Raw genomic sequence first — 16,561 nt, 5'->3', positions numbered from 1 at the left:
GAGAATGAGCCCGTTTATGTTACTCTTTTTTTTTTTTGTCTTTTTGCCTTTTCTAGGGCCGCTCCCGCAGCATATGGAGGTTCCCAGGCTAGGGGTCCAATCGGAGCTGTAGCTGCCAGCCTATACCAGAGCCACAGCAATGCGGGATCCGAGCCACGTCTGTGACCTACACCGCAGTTCATGGCAACGCCGGATCCTTAACCCACTGAGCAAGGCCAGGGATCGAACCCTCAACCTCATGGTTTCTAGTCAGATTCATTATCCACTGAGCCATGACAGGAACTCCTGTAACTCTTTTTTAATTGAAGTATTGTTTGTGGGTTTTTTTTTGTCTTTTTCTTTTTGTTGTTGTTGTTGTTGCTATTTCCTGGGCCGCTCCCGCGGCATATGGAGGCTCCCAGGCTAGGGGTCGAATCGGAGCTGTAGCCACCGGCCTACACCAGAGCCACAGCAACGCGGGATCCGAGCCGTGTCTGCAACCTACACCACAGCTCCCGGCAATGCCGGATCGTTAACCCACTGAGCAAGGGCAGGGATCAAACCCGCAACCTCATGGTTCCTAGTCGGATTCGTTAACCACTGCGCCACGATGGGAACTCCTAATTGAAGTATTGTTGATTTACAATGTTGGGTTAATTTCTGCTGTACAGCAGTTATACATATTTATTCTTTTCATATTGTTTTCTATTATGGTTTATTGCAGGATATTGAATATAGTTCCCTGTGCTCTACAGTAGGACTTGTTGTTTATCTGTTCTGTATGTGGTAGTTTGCATCTACTAACCCCAAACTCCCACTCCAACCCTCCCCCCATCCTGCTCCCCCTTAGCCATCACAAGTCTCCTCTCTCTGTCTGTGAATCTATTTCTGTTTCGTAGATAGATTAGTTTATGTCATATTTTAGATTCCGCATCCTTTTTTTTTATCTTTTGTCTTTTAGATTCCCTATATAAGTGATATCACTGTTTTAGTCAATAACATTTATTCAGCCTTGCAATGGGCTGGGCGCTTGCCGGGTGCCAGGCACACACAAATGGATGAGCTCTGATTCATTTCTGGCAGGAAGATTTCAGTGCGGTTGAGGCGTGTGACTCATTGATTACGCCACAGTGTAGTTAATTCTCCCATCAAGTCTTTGCTGAAAGCCTAACTTCTCACTTTAAATGTCACATAATCCACAGAGTAACTCTGAGATACATTTTATGATTGTCTTTACAGAGATGCCAACCAGGGCTCGGCAAATGAAATATTTTGCTCAGGGCTCCATAGCTGGTCAGGGATGGAGCAGACTCCAAACTCAGGACCTCATTTAAACTCAGCGCCCTCTCTCTTTCATCCCAGCTAGAGATAAGTTCCATTAGGACATAGAAGAGGGGATTGATTCTTCCTAGGGTTAAAGAAGGAGGGGAATGCTGTAATACTTGAGGAATTTGAAAAATAAAGTGCTATGTATAGTGGTTGCTGTTACATTATCACCACAATATATACTCTTAGTACTTTTTTAAAAATTGAGGATTAGTTGATTTACAATGTTGTGTTTATTTCAGGTGTACAGCAAAGTGATTCAGTTATATGCACACACACACACACACATATATACACACACACATATATATATATATCTTTTCCAGGTTCTTTTCCATTATAGTTTATTACAAGATATTGAATATAGTTCCCTGTACTATATATACAGTAGGTCCTTGTATATACAATATTATATATCTATTAATCCCAAACTCCTAATTTAACCCCTACTCCCATCTCCCCTTTGGTAACCATAAATTTGTTTTTTGGGTCTGCAAATCTATTTCTGTTTTGTAAATAAGTTCATTTGTATTATTTTTTAGATTCCACATGTGATATCATATATTTGTCTTTTTCTTTCTGACTTACTTCACTTGTATGAGAATATCTAGGTCCGTCCATGTTGCTGCAAATGGCATTATTTCATTCTTTTTTATTATGGCTGAGTAGTATTCCATTGTATATATATATGTACCTTATCTTCTGTATCCATTCCTCTGTTGATGGACATTTAGGTTGATTCCACATCTTGGCTATAAAATAAGGCTGCTATGAACATTAGGGTGCATGTATCTTTTCAAATTAGAGTTTTCATTTTTCCAGTCTATGTCCAGGAGTGGGATTGCTTGATCGTGTGGTAGCTCTAATTTTAGTTTGTTAAGGAGCCTCCATACTCTTCTCCATAGGGGTTGTACCAATGTACATTCCCACCAACAGTGTAGGAGGGTTTCCTCCTCCACACTCTCTCCCACATTTATTTGTAGACTTTTTAATGATGGCCATTCTGACCCATGTGAGGTGGTACCTCATTGTGGATTTGATTTGCGTTTCTCTAGTAATTTGCAATATTACCGTTGGTACTTTTAATGAATAAGATAGAATAAAAGGTCCAAGTCATCCAAAAGCCAACATGCAAAGACATGCCTTCTCTCTGCAGTAGAAAGTCCCCTGTGGTCTCTGTCACCCACCAACCTCATCCACAGTCAGTTCCTGGGAGCCTTTACTGATGACACTAATACTCAAGGCAGTGGTGCAAACGGCCTTCTCCAGGAGGGATTCTGGAAAGTTCATCTTTACAACTGACCCATTAAACTCAAGGGCTCTGAAAAATGCTGCTTCTTCACTGAGGCCCTTTAAGGATTAGACTCCTCTCTGGACATAAAGGGATCCATTTATTCCAGTGCTCCGGCTTGAAGGGAGAAGTGAAATGTGGGTGTTTGCAGAATGCAGGGTAACAATATGGGGCGCAGCCCTGAGAGCCAGAAGGAGGGCGCAAGCCAGCATGATGTCATTGCCTCCTCCCTTGAATGTTTCCTCTATGGTTCCAATGTGTGTGAGGTTGTTGGCAGATCTTTAAGGCAAGTGCTCTAGTCAAGATCCACTCACTGATGCCCTAGAGCGTGTCTGGACAGAGAGGGACGCCATGGGGCCCAGCCCTGGCGTGTGCCCTGCCAAGGCAGAGTCTTAATCTCCTTTGTTCATTCCACCCTCTCTTCCCATCCTCAGGTCACCCTCAGGTGGACATAAGCAGCTGGCCCCAGTGATGGGTTATGTGTGGCATTCTTTTTCTTTTCAAAAAAATCCTTTTTTTTTTGTCTTTTTGTCTTTTCTAAGGCCACACCCACAGCATGTGGAGGTTCCCAGGCTATGGGTCCAATCAGAGCCATGGCAATGCAGGATCTGAGCCACATCTGTGACCTACACCACAGCTCACAACAACACCAGATCCCCAACCCACTGAGCAAGGTCAGGGATTGAACCCGCAACCTCATGGTCCCTAGTCGGATTTGTTAACCACTGAGCCACAACGGGAACTCCAAGAAAATTATTTTAATTATGGTTGATTTACAATGTTCTGTCAATTTCTGCTGTATAGCAAAATGACCCAATCATATATATATATATATATATATACACATATATACATATATACATTCTTTTTCTCATAATATCTTCCATCATGTTCTATCACAAGTGATTGGATATAGTTCCCTGTGCTATACAGCAGGACCTCTTTGCTTATCCATTTTCTTAGGTTGCTGTTCCTCCTGGATAATAGTTTCAAGGTATAGACCAAAAAAAGAAAAAAAAAAGACTGACTTTTATTTTGCCAGGTTTGATGGCAGCCACATCATAACTTCACTCAACATCTGGAGTTCCCGTCATGGCTCAGCAGTAATGACCTGACTAGGATCCGTGAGGATGTGGGTTTGATCCCCAGCCTCGCCCAGTGGGTTAAGGATCTGGTGTTGCAGTGAGCTGTGGTGTAGGCTGAAGATGCGGCTCGGATCCCACATTGCTGTGGCTGTGGTGTAGGCCAGCATTTCTGTCTTCCCTCTTAAACATCAGTGGAGAGTGAGGTCTCGATTGGGGGTTTGGGATAGGCATTTGCCTTCGTATATGGCATGGCTGGTCAACAAGTACCTGCTGTGGAAGTACCCAATATTTTGTAATGGTGTACTCAATATTCTGTGATAACCTATATGAGAAAAGATTCTGAAAAAGATTGAATACGTATAACTGAATCACTTTGTTGTACAGTAGAAATTAACATTGTAAGTCAAATATACTTCTGTGGAATTTTAATGAATAAATTTTTAGATCTATTAAGTACCCACTGCATGCAGGGCCCTTTCCTTGACACCCATGGGGATATAAAGACCCAAATTCTGTCCTTCCAAAATTCAGCATTTCATACTTTTTTTTTTTCTTTTTGACATCACAGCTCTCTGCTCAGCTCTTTTTTTTTTTAATATATTAAAAAAAATTTTTTTTTGTCTTTGTAGGGCTGCACCTGCAGCACATGAAAGTTCCCAGGCTAGGGGTCTAATTGCTGGCCTACCCCACAGCCACATCTGTGACCCACACCACATCTCATGGCAACACTGGATCCTTAAACTACCGAGGGAGGCCAGGGATCAAACCTGCGTCCTCATGGATACTGGTCAGATTCGTTTCCGCTGAGCCAGCAGGAACTCCTTAAATTTTTTTTTAAAATAAGTTTTATTTAAGTATATTTAATTTATAAGGTTGTGATAATTTCAGCTGTACAACAAAGCAATTCAGTCATACATATGCACACGTCCATTCTTTTTTGGATTCTTTTCCCACATAGGTGATTCCAACATTTCCTACTTAAGGCAAGCAAAGCGAGTTGGGGACAGGAGGAAGCTAGGGTTCTTGGTGGTGTGTCCTGTTGGTGCCACAGCCCTTGACACTTTGAATAACAAATCCAAATCCAAGCTGATGCTGATGCAGGTGGCATTTCAGCCACCTGAGAGGCAAGGTCTGGCAACCCCCCTCTCCCCCCTCCTACCATATCCATTACCTCTCCTTGGGCTGTAATGCAAGCAGGCCTTTTGGTGTCTGCCAAAGGCCAGCAGAATCCACTTCAGGTCTGCAGCAGGCACTTGGGGGCTTTAAGTGCAGTCATTTTAAATTCATGATATGCAGAGCTGGCTCGCCAGCCTTCCCAGACCCGGCCTGAGCATTTGGTAAGAGATGGGAGAAGCCACACCCTTATGGGCCAGAGAGAGTGATGATTCACCCTGAGCCATTAGGTCGGGCAGGAAACAGCTGATTCTTCTGTTGCTGCTCTAGGCGCGGCCTGCTTCCCTGGCCGGGACTGGTTGCCTTAGGATTTTGGCAGGAGTCTAACTGCCACGCTCCCTCTTTCCTGGGTTCCTCCGGAGAATATGGGGAAGGAAAATTGAGCAATAGGATCAGCTCAACTAGACCAAAAGGAAGGAAACTGATCCAGAGCTTGGAGCTGGATTCCAAACAGAGGCTTTAAAATTGATACAATGGGGGGAGTTCCCATCGTGGTGCAGCAGAAACAAATCGGACTAGGAACCGTGAGGCTCCTGCTTTTATCCCTGGCCTCACTCAGTGGGTTAAGGATCCAGCGTTGCCAAGAGCTGTGGTGTAGGTCACAGACACGGCTCGGATCCCACATCACTGGGGCTGTGGTGTAGGCTGCAGCTGTAGCTCCGATTTGACCCCTAGCTTGGGAACCTCCATATGACATGGGTGGGGCCCTGAAAAGCAAAAAAATAAAATAAAATTGATATGATGAGGAAGTCAGCCCTGCATCTTTGTGAGAAATGTGTCAATGTTTTTACCTGCTTTGGGTGTTACCTGTAAGAGACCAATTTCTCTTGTCTCTGAGTTACTATACTGAATGTTTCTATGTCATTTTCATGACAGGGCATTTTTGTGGACGTGGCGTTTTTGGCACGTGAATATTTGGAGCTCTAAGCAATACTTTAACCATAGGTCCAAGCAAAGAGCTGTCATATTAACTTAGTTACATGCTACATATAAATATAGTTATGAGGAGTTCCCGTCGTGGCGCAGTGGTTAACAAATCCGCCTAGGAACCATGAGGTTGCGGGTTCGGTCCCTGCCCTTGCTCAGTGGGTTAACGATCCGGCGTTGCCGTGAGCTGTGGTGTAGGTTGCAGACGCGGCTCGGATCCCGCGTTGCTGTGGCTCTGGCGTAGGCCGGTGGCTGCAGCTCCGATTCAACCCCCAGGCTGGGAACCTCCATATGCTGCGGGAGCAGCCCAAGAAATAGCAACAACAACAACAACAACAACAACAAAAAGACAAAAATAAATAAATAAATAAATATAGTTATGAGAAATCCCTACTGCAAAAAAGAATATCAAATTGAATTTATTTTTTTGAACTTTTAATATTTTTATGTATTTCTTTCTGTATATTAGGCATTTAATACTATGTAAAACATCAGAATATATTTGAAAAATCAATAATAGCCTAAAGCATAATTTTCTCCTTTTCTAAAAAAATTTTTTATTAAAGTTGATTTACGCTGTTCTGTCAATGTCTGCTGTACAGCAAAAAAGTGGCCCAGTTATACATATAGATACACTCTTGTTTTTTCAGACTGAATTTAATAACAACTAGGTCTTTAATGCTTACCTTTATTTTATGATGGTAGAAGGTGTTTTCTATAACTGCATTGCTTTTACTAAACATATTTTAGGAATGGAATATATTGAGATATATTGAGATATGTTGTAATATATGTCCCCATACTGCACTACCCAGATATGTGTGTTGAAGAGAACACATGTTGAATCAGGGTGGTTTAATTCTTGGAGTTGCTGGTTGTGGCTCAGTGGGTTAAGAACCCAACATAATGTTTGCGAGGATGCAGGTTTGATCCCTGGCCTCGCTCAGTGGGTTAAGGATCCTGTGTTGCTGGAAGCTATGGTATTGGTGCAGGTCACAGATGTGGCTTGGATCTGGCATTCCTGTGGCTGTGGTGTAGGCTTCGCTGCAACTCTGATTTGACCCTTAGCCTGGGAACTTCCATATGCTGCAGGCGCAGCTGTAAAAAGAAAAGAAAAAAACAAAAAGAATGATTCACTTCTCATTCAGGGACAAAATTGAGTTTCTCACTACAGGGCCCTGTGAGAGGCGAACCTTTTCAATCAACATTCACATAAAGTGGGTTTAAACATTAAGTGCTTGCAACAATGGACTGTAAAATATTAGGGCACTTGGACACTTTGTTTATTATGACACAGTGCTTACTAGTTAACTCTCAGATGAGAAAGGGTTCTAGTGGTCCAAGGAATAAAGCGTACTTTTTTTTTCTGCTTTTTTTTTTTTAGAGCCGCATCTGTTAAGGTGGAGGTTCCCAGGCTAAGGATCGAACCCACAACCTCATGGTTCCTAGATGGATTCGTTCCCACTGCACCACGACAGGAACTCCTGTATTTTAATTTATTTTTATTTTTATTTATTTATTTTATTTATTTATTTATTTATTTTTGCTTTTTAGGGCTGCACCTGAGGCATATGGAAATTCCCAGGCTAGGTGTCGAATCAGGCATAGATAACAGAGGCAGCTTGGATCCAGCATTGCCATGGCTGTGGCATAGGCCTCAACTGCAGCTCCAGTTCAACCCCTAGCCCAGAAACTTCCATATGCTGCAGGTGCAGCCCTAAAAAGAAAAGAAAGAGAGAAAAAAAGAGTCATGGTAACCAACCTGACCAGGATCCACGAGGATTCGGGTTGGATCCCTGGCCTCCCTCAGTGGGTTAAGGATCCAGTGTTGCTGTGAGCTGTGGTGTAGTTCGCAGACCCAGCTTGGATCCTGCATTGCTGCGTCTGTGGCGTAGGCTGGCAGCCGCAGCTCTGATTTGACCCCTAGTCTGGAAACTTTCTTATGCCCTAGGTGTGGCCCTAAAAAGACAAAAAAAATAAAAGAAAAAAATTAGAAAAAAAGCATCACTCACTAGTCACATAAGAAAGCTAGAGTGTTTGGCCACAAGAATGAGAAGGGGGAAAAAATCTCAGTGAGGATTCATTCCTGCTAAGGGCTGGGAATTACCTGCAGAAAACCAGGCTGATATATTGAGCATCCTGGGAGAGGTGAGACTAAACTTCTAAGAGATTTTTTTGAAATCACAGCTCATTAAGGTAATAACAATCTGGGCACACAGGCCACAAATGTGAGAGCTCCTGGGGTGGGGGGGGGGAAACCCTGTATACCTATCGGGTATGGATAGGCTAGTTCTGGCTCTTCCATGATACCTGGCCTACATGACAACCTGGACAACTTCTGCTTAGAAGAAATAAGAGAGGATGACAAACTCAAGTAATGCAGGGATTTGGTGCTTGGACCTGAATCAGAGCTGTCATCAGGATCTCAACCAAGCACCTCTGGGCCATTTGAAGCTGCATTTTATTAATGCCTTTCAAGGAAAGTGCTGGGTGGAGTTCCTGCTGTGGTGCAGTGGGTTAAGGATCAGGCGTTGCCACAGCTGCAAGCCGGATTCAATCCCTGGCCCGGATTCCCTATGCTGTGGGTGTGGCCATAAAAATAAGAAGGAAAGGAAGGAAGGACAAATGAAAGGGAGAAAAGGAAGGAAGGAAGAAAGTCCTGGGTGACATTTGGCCGTGTCTAAATAGGGATGCCTCTTTGACCATCAGCCTTGGAGAGAAGGTTGGACGAAACCTACGGTGGTTTTACATAGCACTTTGGGAGTTGTTTCTTTGCGTTGTGAGTTGCATTCTTAATAAATCCTGTTCTCACAAGCATGCTGCTGAGGTTAAGAGAAGAAGGCAGGAAATAAAAGCAGACAAATAGACAAGAGCATAGGAAATGCTACAGGAACTGAGGAATAAGAACCAAGAATGTGGACAGCAATGGTAGCCGAGCAGGGCTGGCGACAGTGGTGCCTGTGGCTACGGCCGGAGACAGCAGTGGTGGCGGTCACAGTGGGCGGTGGGGGCCTGTGACCGGGAGCTGCCACCCCTGGACCCGGGCACCATGAGCCAAGGCCCCCTCACAGGGGAGAGCAGCGAGCCCGAAGCAAAGGTCCTCCACACCAAGTGGCTTTACCGGGCTGTGGTGGAGGCTGTGCATTGACTTGACCTCATCCTGTGCAACAAAACTGCTTATTGAGAATTATTCAGGAGTTCCCGTCATGGCGCAGTGGTTAACGAATCCGACTCAGAACCAGGAGGTTGTGGGTTCAATCCCTGCCCTTGCTCAGTGGGTTAAGGATCCATCATTGCCGTAAGCTGTGGTGTAGGTTGCAGACGCGGCTCAGATCCAGCATTGCTGTGGCTCTGGTGTAGGCCGGCGGCTATAGCTCCGATTCGACTCCTACCCTGGGAACCTCCATATGTGGCGGGAGCAGCCCTAGAAAAGGCAAAAAGACAAAAAAAAATGTATTCAAACCAGAGAACATTAGCCTCAGGAACAAGCTGTGTGAGCTCTGTGTCAAGCTTATGTTCCCGCACCCTGTGGACTATGGGAGGAAGGCTGAGAAGCTGCTATGGAGCAAGGTATACTACGAAGTTATCCCACTTATCAAGACGAACAAAAAGCATATCCACAGCCAGAGCACCTTGGAATGTGCCTACAGGACACACCTGGTTGCTGGTATTGGATTCTATCAGCATCTCCTTCTCTATACCCAATAACACTACCAGCTAGAACTGCAGTGCTGCATCGGCGGGACCCATGTCACCGACCCCCTCATAAGATGCAAGAAGCCAGTGTCTGCCTCGGAGAAGGAGATGGATTGGGCACAGATGGCATGCCATTGATGTCTAGTGTACCTGGGGCATTTGTCACGGCATCAGAATGAATTAGCTGGTGTAGACACCGAGCTGCTAGCTGAGAGATTTTACTACCAAGCCCAGTCAGTAGCTCCCCAGATTGGAATGCCCTTCAACCAGCTGGGCACCCTTGCAGGCAGCAAGTCCTATAATGTGGAAGCCATGTCTTGTTACCTGTGCTGCATCCAGTCAGAAGTATCCTTTGAGGGTGCCTATGGGAACCTCAAGCGGCTACATGGCAAGGCAGCCAAGATGTACCACCAACTGAAGAAATGTGAAACTCGGAAACTCTCTCCCAGCAGGAAGCAATGTAAAGACATTAAAAGGTTGCTGGTGAACGTCCTGTATCTGCAAAGCCTCCTGCAGCTGAAAAGCAGCTCCGTGAACTCAGAGCTGACGTCACTTTGCCAGTCAGTCCTGGAGGACTTCAACCTTTGTCTCTTCAACCCGCCCTCCTCACCCAACCTCAGCCTGGCCAGTGAGGATGACGAGGAGTGTGAGAGTGGATGTGCCTTCCTCCCAGACCTTCTCATCTTCCAGATCGTCATCATCTGCCTTATGGGGGTGCACAGCTTGAAGAGCGCAGGATCCAAGCAGCGCCGTGCAGCCATTGCTTTACCCGGCCCTCTTCTCCCACCTCGTCAATCATGTCAACCTACGGCTGCAAGCTGAGCCGGAAGAGGGTGAGAATCCTGATCCAGCATTCCAGAGCGATGGCACAGATGAACCAGAGTCCAAGGAACCCTTGGAGAAGGAGGAGGAGCCGGGTCCTGAGCCTCCTCCTGCAGCCCCTCAAGCGGGGGAGGTCAGAAAGAGCCAGAAATTCTCCCACCTCTCCTGCCTCCACCACCGCCACCGCCACCCACCCAAAGCTGGCGATGACAGTGACCTGAGTGAAGGCTTTGAATCCGACTCGAGCCATGATTCTGCCCGGGCCTGCGAGGGCTCCAACAGTTGCTCCGACAAGAGCCTTGAAGGTAGGGGAACAGCCTTTGAGGCTGAGACAGATTCAGAAATGAACAGCCAGTGTCTCACTCAGACCTGGAAGATATGGAAGATGAGGAAGAGACTCGATCCCCAGCCCTGGAGCCGCCTCGGGCCAGGTCCGAGGCTCCCAGATCCCTCAATGGCCCATTGGGCCCCAGCGAGGCCAGCATTGCCAGCAACCTACAAGCCATGTGCACCCAGATGTTCCAGACTAAACACTGCTTCCGACTGGCCCCCCCTTCAGCCACCTGCTCCTCCAGCCCCCCACCGAGGCTCCCACCTTGGCCAGCCGCAGGCCCTGTGTCAATGGGGATGTGGACAAGCCTCTGAAGAGGGCTCTGAGTCAGAGGGAAGTGAATCTAGTGGGCGTTCCTGTCAGAATGAGCGCAGCATCCAGGAGAAGCTGCACGTCCTAATGGCTGAAGGCCTGCTTCCTGCTGTGAACGTCTTCCTGGACTGGCTGTGGACCAACCCTTACCTCATCCCTGTGTGTGCACAGAGCTCTCCAAGTCTGTGGAACCGCCTGTCTGTGTGGCTGAATCTGTTGCCAGCTGCTGGCAAACTCCAAGAGTGTGGCCTGGCCCTGTGTCCTGAGGTCCAGGATCTTCTTGAAGGTTGTGAACTGCCTGACCTCCCTTCTAGCCAGCTGCTCCCAGGGGACATGGCACTTCGCAACCTGCCTCCCCTCCGGGCTGCCCACAGACACTTGAACGTTGACACAGAGCGGCTCCTGCTTAGCGCCTTAGAGCAGATGAGTATGCACGTCTGCTGCATCCGCAGCTTTGGCTATTTTGCGGCCAGCCTACAGGGCAGCATCCTGCAGTTCAACCCAGGGGTCGGCATCTTCATCAGCATCGCCCAGTCTGAGCAGGAGAGCTTGCTGCAGCAGGCCCAGGCCCAGTTCCGCATGGCACAGGAGGAAGCTCGGCGGAATAGGTTAATGAGGAACGTGGCTCAGCTACAACTTCAGCTCGAGGTCTCTCAGCTGGAAGGGAGCCTGCAGCAGCCCAAGGCCCAGTCAGCGACATCTCCCTACCTCGTCCCTGACACCCAGGCCCTCTGCCACCACCTCCCAGTCATCCGCCAGCTGGCCACCAGTGGCCGCTTCATTGTCATCATCCCAAGGACAGTGATCAATGGCCTGGATTTGCTGAAGAAGGAAAACCCTCGGGCCCAGGATGGGATCTGATACCGGGAGGCAGAGTTTAAAAAAGGGAACAGGTACATTCGCTGCCAGGAAGAGGTGACATAAGCTTTGAGCAGCATAAGCTGAAGAGGCAGGATGCAGATGCTTGGACACTCTATAAGATCTTGGGCAGCTGCAAACAGCTGACTCTGGCCCCGGGGGCGGAAGAGGAGCACCCGGGTGGCATGGTGACCATCATCACAGGCCTTTCTCTGGACAACCCTGGTGTGCTCTCAGGCCCTATGCAGGCAGCCTTGCAGGCCGCCGCACCTGCCAGTGTGGACATCAAGAATGTTCTGGATTTCTACAAGCTGTGGAAGGAGAAGGGTTAAGACCGACCCCCAGGCCCTGCAGCGGGGCTGACGCCAGAGCTCTCCTGCCCTCCCTGGCAGCCAGGAGCACCACCTGTAGTCATCCCAACACACGCAGACTCGAGCACGCACACAGGAAGGAAGCCCAGCTGCATACAGGCTGCAAGGAGGGCCCAGGAGCCAGCTGGGAGGGCGGGGTAAATCCTGTGGCCAAGATGATGTCAGGAAGGCCAGGAAAGCGCTTGGAGCAGGAGAGGCCTGTGGGCCCCCAGGCAGCCTTCCTACCTCAACCCCCTGCTTTCCCCAGGGGCAGGTGGCAGGCACGGGTGTGTGCGTTTCATCAGAGTGCTTCCTGGACCTCTGAGGGGAAGGGACAGCAGAAGGGGCCCTTCTTCTTCACCCAAAATGCAGGGTGGTTGGTGCTGGGAGTTTGGGCCCTCCACCTCTGGGGTCAGAGCGGGTAATACCAGCTATCTGGGTGGTTCTCCGCAGACCCCCAGCCCCTTCTTATCTCCCTTTGCAAAGGCTGGGCAGCTCTGGAGCCTTGGGGACTCTGAGAGAATAGGGGCCTGGTGCTGGCTGCACTGACAGCAGGGCGGGGCTTAGATCCCTCCTCCTGCTGCAGGGGCCGCCACACACGTGTTGCCCCACTGCTGATTTCTCTCTGCCTCCTTCTCGTATCCAGGGCAGGGAGCCGGCCCACGACGGCTGCAGGCCATCTGGCCTTGTATGCCAGTGAGAGCTCCTGTGCCCACCAGCCCCATGGTCACTGCGCTTTGTGCTCTGGGCTGCTGTGCTGGGATGCCAGTAGGAGGACAGCAGGGCACCGTTGGAGGCCACCCCCCTCCCCCTTACTCCCTAGGGAAGGGCCTATGTTCTTGTGGGCAGCAGGAAGGAGAGGCCCCTTGAAGCTGCCTGGCCAGGGGCCCTCTGTCCTGCTGGGCTTCCCTACTTTTTCCTTCCCCAGGACTAAAGACCTGGAGAAGCCGAGCAAGGGGCCAGCTTTTGGAATGTTGAGGTGAACGTGGGAGCAGAGATCATGAATAGCTCAGGGCAGTGAGTGGAGCAGCAAGAGTGGGGCTGCATGTGGGAGGCTCTGGCCAGGATTACCTCGGCCCCTCCTCTTCAGACTGCACATGTAGCTGAGGGTCGGGGTCTCAGCTCTACTGTCCCCAACCCCAGCGCTAGCCTAGCTTCCCAGGCTGTTCTCAGAGGAGAGCAGGCTTCCTGATGCCTTCCTCTAAGACAGCAAGTCTGGGACAACCTGGGGGGAGTGGGGTCACTCCCACTTCCAGTCCCTGACAGAGACTGAGACTAAAGCATCACTTAATAAAGACCCCCCCTTGGAGTTCCCATCGTGGCGCAGTGGTTAACGAATCCGACTAGGAACCATGAGGTTGCAGGTTCGACCCCTGGCCTCGCTCAGTGGGTTAAAGATCCGGCGTGGCTGTGAGCTGTGGTGTAGGTTGCAGACCCGGCTTGGATCTGGCATTGCTGTGGCTCTGGCGTGGGCCAGTGGCTATGGCTCCAATTGAATCCCTAGCCTGGGAACCTCCATATGCCATGGGAGCGGCTCAAGAAAAGGCAAAAAGATGAAAAAAAAGCAGATAAATAAAATTTTAAAAATAAAATAAAAATAAAGACCCCCCCGAAGCCCCCCCCCAAAAAGAAAGAAACATGAATGTGGCCTTCACAGTAATGAAACCTTAGAGAATAAACAAGAGAAGAATATTATGATCACTTAAGAACTTTTAAAAATTCATTGCTGAAGTTCTCATCATGGCTCAGCAGTAAGGAACCCAACTGGTATCCATGAGGACACAGGTTTGATCCCTGGCCTTGCTGAACGAGTTAAGGATCTGGTGTTGCTGAGGCTATGGTGTATGCTGGCAGCTGCAGCTCTGATTTGAGCACTAGCCTGGGAACTTCTATGTGTCTTGGGTGCAGCCCTAAAAAGACAAAAAAAAATTCATTGCTATTGTTTTTTTCATTTTATTTACTTATTTTAATAGAAATATAGGAGTTCCCGTCGTGGCGCAGTGGTTAGCGAATCCGGCTAGGAACCATGAGGTTGCGGGTTCGGTCCCTGCCCTTGCTCAGTGGGTTAACGATCCGGCGTTGCCGTTAGCTGTGGTGTAGGTTGCAGACGCGGCTCGGATCCGGCGTTGCTGTGGCTCTGGCGTAGGCTGGTGGCTACAGCTCCGATTCGACCCCTAGCCTGGGAACCTCCATATGCCGCGGGAGCGACCCAAGAAATAGCAACAACAACAACAGAAAAGACAAAAAAAAAAATATATATATATATATATATATAAAATAGAAATATAGTTGCTGTACAATGTTGTGTTAATTTCTGCTGTACAGCAGAGTGATTCAGTTATACATATATATACATATATATGTGTATATATATACATATATACATACATTCTTTTTTTATATATGCTCTTTTCCATTATGGTTTATCACAGGATTTTGAATATAGTTTTCTATGTTATATACTACAAACTTGTTGTTTATCCATTCTTTATATAATAGTTAGCATTTGCTAACTAACTCCCAACGCACCCCTCCCCATTGGCAACCACAAGTCTGTTCTCTGTCTATAAGTCTGTTTCTACTTCATAAAAGTTCATTTGTGTCATAATGTATATTTCATATTTAAGTGATATTATATAGTATTTGTCTTTCTCTTTCTGACCACTTAGCATAATCATCTCTAGGTTTAGTTTCATCCATGTTGCTGGAAAAGGGCATTATTTTGTAACAAAATATTTGTAAGAAATTTGTAACAAAAATTATTTGTAACAAACTAATGCCTTTTTCAGCAACCGGAAGGAACCTAGACCTAGAGATGGAGAAATATTCCATTACTATTAGAGATGGAGTAATATTCCATGACTATTACAGATGGAGTAATATTCCATTGTGTATATGTACCACATCTTCTTTATTCATTCAACTGTTGATGGACGTTTAGGTTGCTTCCATGTCTTGGCTATTGTCAATAGCGCTGCTATGAACATATGTACTTTTTGAATTGGAGATTTCTCCAGGTATATGCCCAGGAGTGGCATTTCTGGATCATATGGCAACTCTATTTTTAGTTTTTTAAGGAACCTCCATACTGTTCTCTGTAGCAGCTGCACCAATTTACATTCCCACCAACAGTGTAGGAGGGTTCCCTTTTCTCCACACCCTCTCCAGCGTTTATTATTTGTAGACTTCTTAATGATAGCCATTCTGACTGGTGTGAAGTAGTAGCTCATTATAGTTTTCCTTTGCATTTTTCTACTAATTAGCAGTTTTGAGCCTCTTTTCATATACCCGTTGGTCATCTATATGCCTTGGTTGGAGAAATGTTTTACTTCTGTTCATTTTACAATTGAGTTGTTTGTTGTTGCTGAGTTGCATGAGCTATTTTGGAAGTTTAGCCCTTGTTAAAGCTTATTTGATTAGGTCCCATTTTTTTGGTTGTTGTTGTTTTGGGGTTTGTTGTTGTTGTCGTTTGGGGTTTGTTGTTGTTGTCGTTGGTTTGTTTTGTTTGCTTTTATTTGCTTTTGTTTCTATTGCCTTGGGAGACTGACCTAAGAAGACATTGGTAAGATTTATGTCAGAGAGTATTTTGCCTATGTTCTCTTCTAGGAGTTTTATGGTGTCATGTCTTAAGTTTATAAGCCATTTTGAGTTTATTTTTGTGTATGATGTGAGAACATGTTCCAATGTCACTGATTTATATGTAGCTGTTCAACTTTCCCAACACCCCTTCCTTAAGAGACTGTGTTTTCTCCATTGTATATTCTTGCTTCCATTGTTAGAGATTAATTGCCTATAGATGTGTGGATTTATTTCTAGACTCTCTGTTCTGTTCCATTGATCCATATGTCTGTTTTTATGCCAATACCATGCTGTTTTGATTACTGTAGCTTTGTAGTATTGTCTTAAGGCTGGAAGGGTTATGCCTCTGTTTTATTCTTTTTCCTCAGGATTTCTTTGGCAATTCAGGATCTTTTATGGTTCCATATACATTTTACAATTATTTGTTCTAGTTCTGTGAAAAGTGTCATGGGCAATTTGATAGGAATTGCATAAAATCTGCAGTTTGCTTTGTAGTATGGCCATTTTAATGATATTAATTTCTCCAATCTAAGAGCATGGGTATCTTTTCATTTCTTTGAATCATCTTCAGTTTCCTTTATTGTGTTTTATAGTTCTCAGCATATGTCTTTTACCTTCTCGATCAGGTTTATTCCTAAATTGTTATTTTTTTTTAATTGGTGCAGCCTTAAAAGATTTATAGTTTTTGTTTGTTTGGTTTGGTTTGTTTATTTGTTTGTTTTTTACATTCCCTTTCTGGTATTTCATTGTTAATGTGAAAAAAAATGCAACCAATTTCTGTATGTTAATCTCATATCCTGCCACCTTGCTGAATTTGTTAATCAGTTCTAGT

General features: G+C 46.4%; 1 pseudogene; it reads left to right on the top strand.

Annotated features, from left to right (window-relative positions):
• The first annotated feature begins 8,830 nt into the window (after positions 1–8,830).
• LOC125112659 (nonsense-mediated mRNA decay factor SMG5-like) lies at positions 8,831–12,132 on the top strand (annotated as a pseudogene).
• Positions 12,133–16,561: the final 4,429 nt, after the last annotated feature.

The sequence above is a fragment of the Phacochoerus africanus genome, chromosome 12, assembly GCF_016906955.1.
Source record: "Phacochoerus africanus isolate WHEZ1 chromosome 12, ROS_Pafr_v1, whole genome shotgun sequence".
Lineage (NCBI taxonomy): Eukaryota > Metazoa > Chordata > Mammalia > Artiodactyla > Suidae > Phacochoerus > Phacochoerus africanus.
Note: the sequence above shows the minus strand (reverse complement) of the source record. Positions and strands in the feature narration are given on the sequence as shown.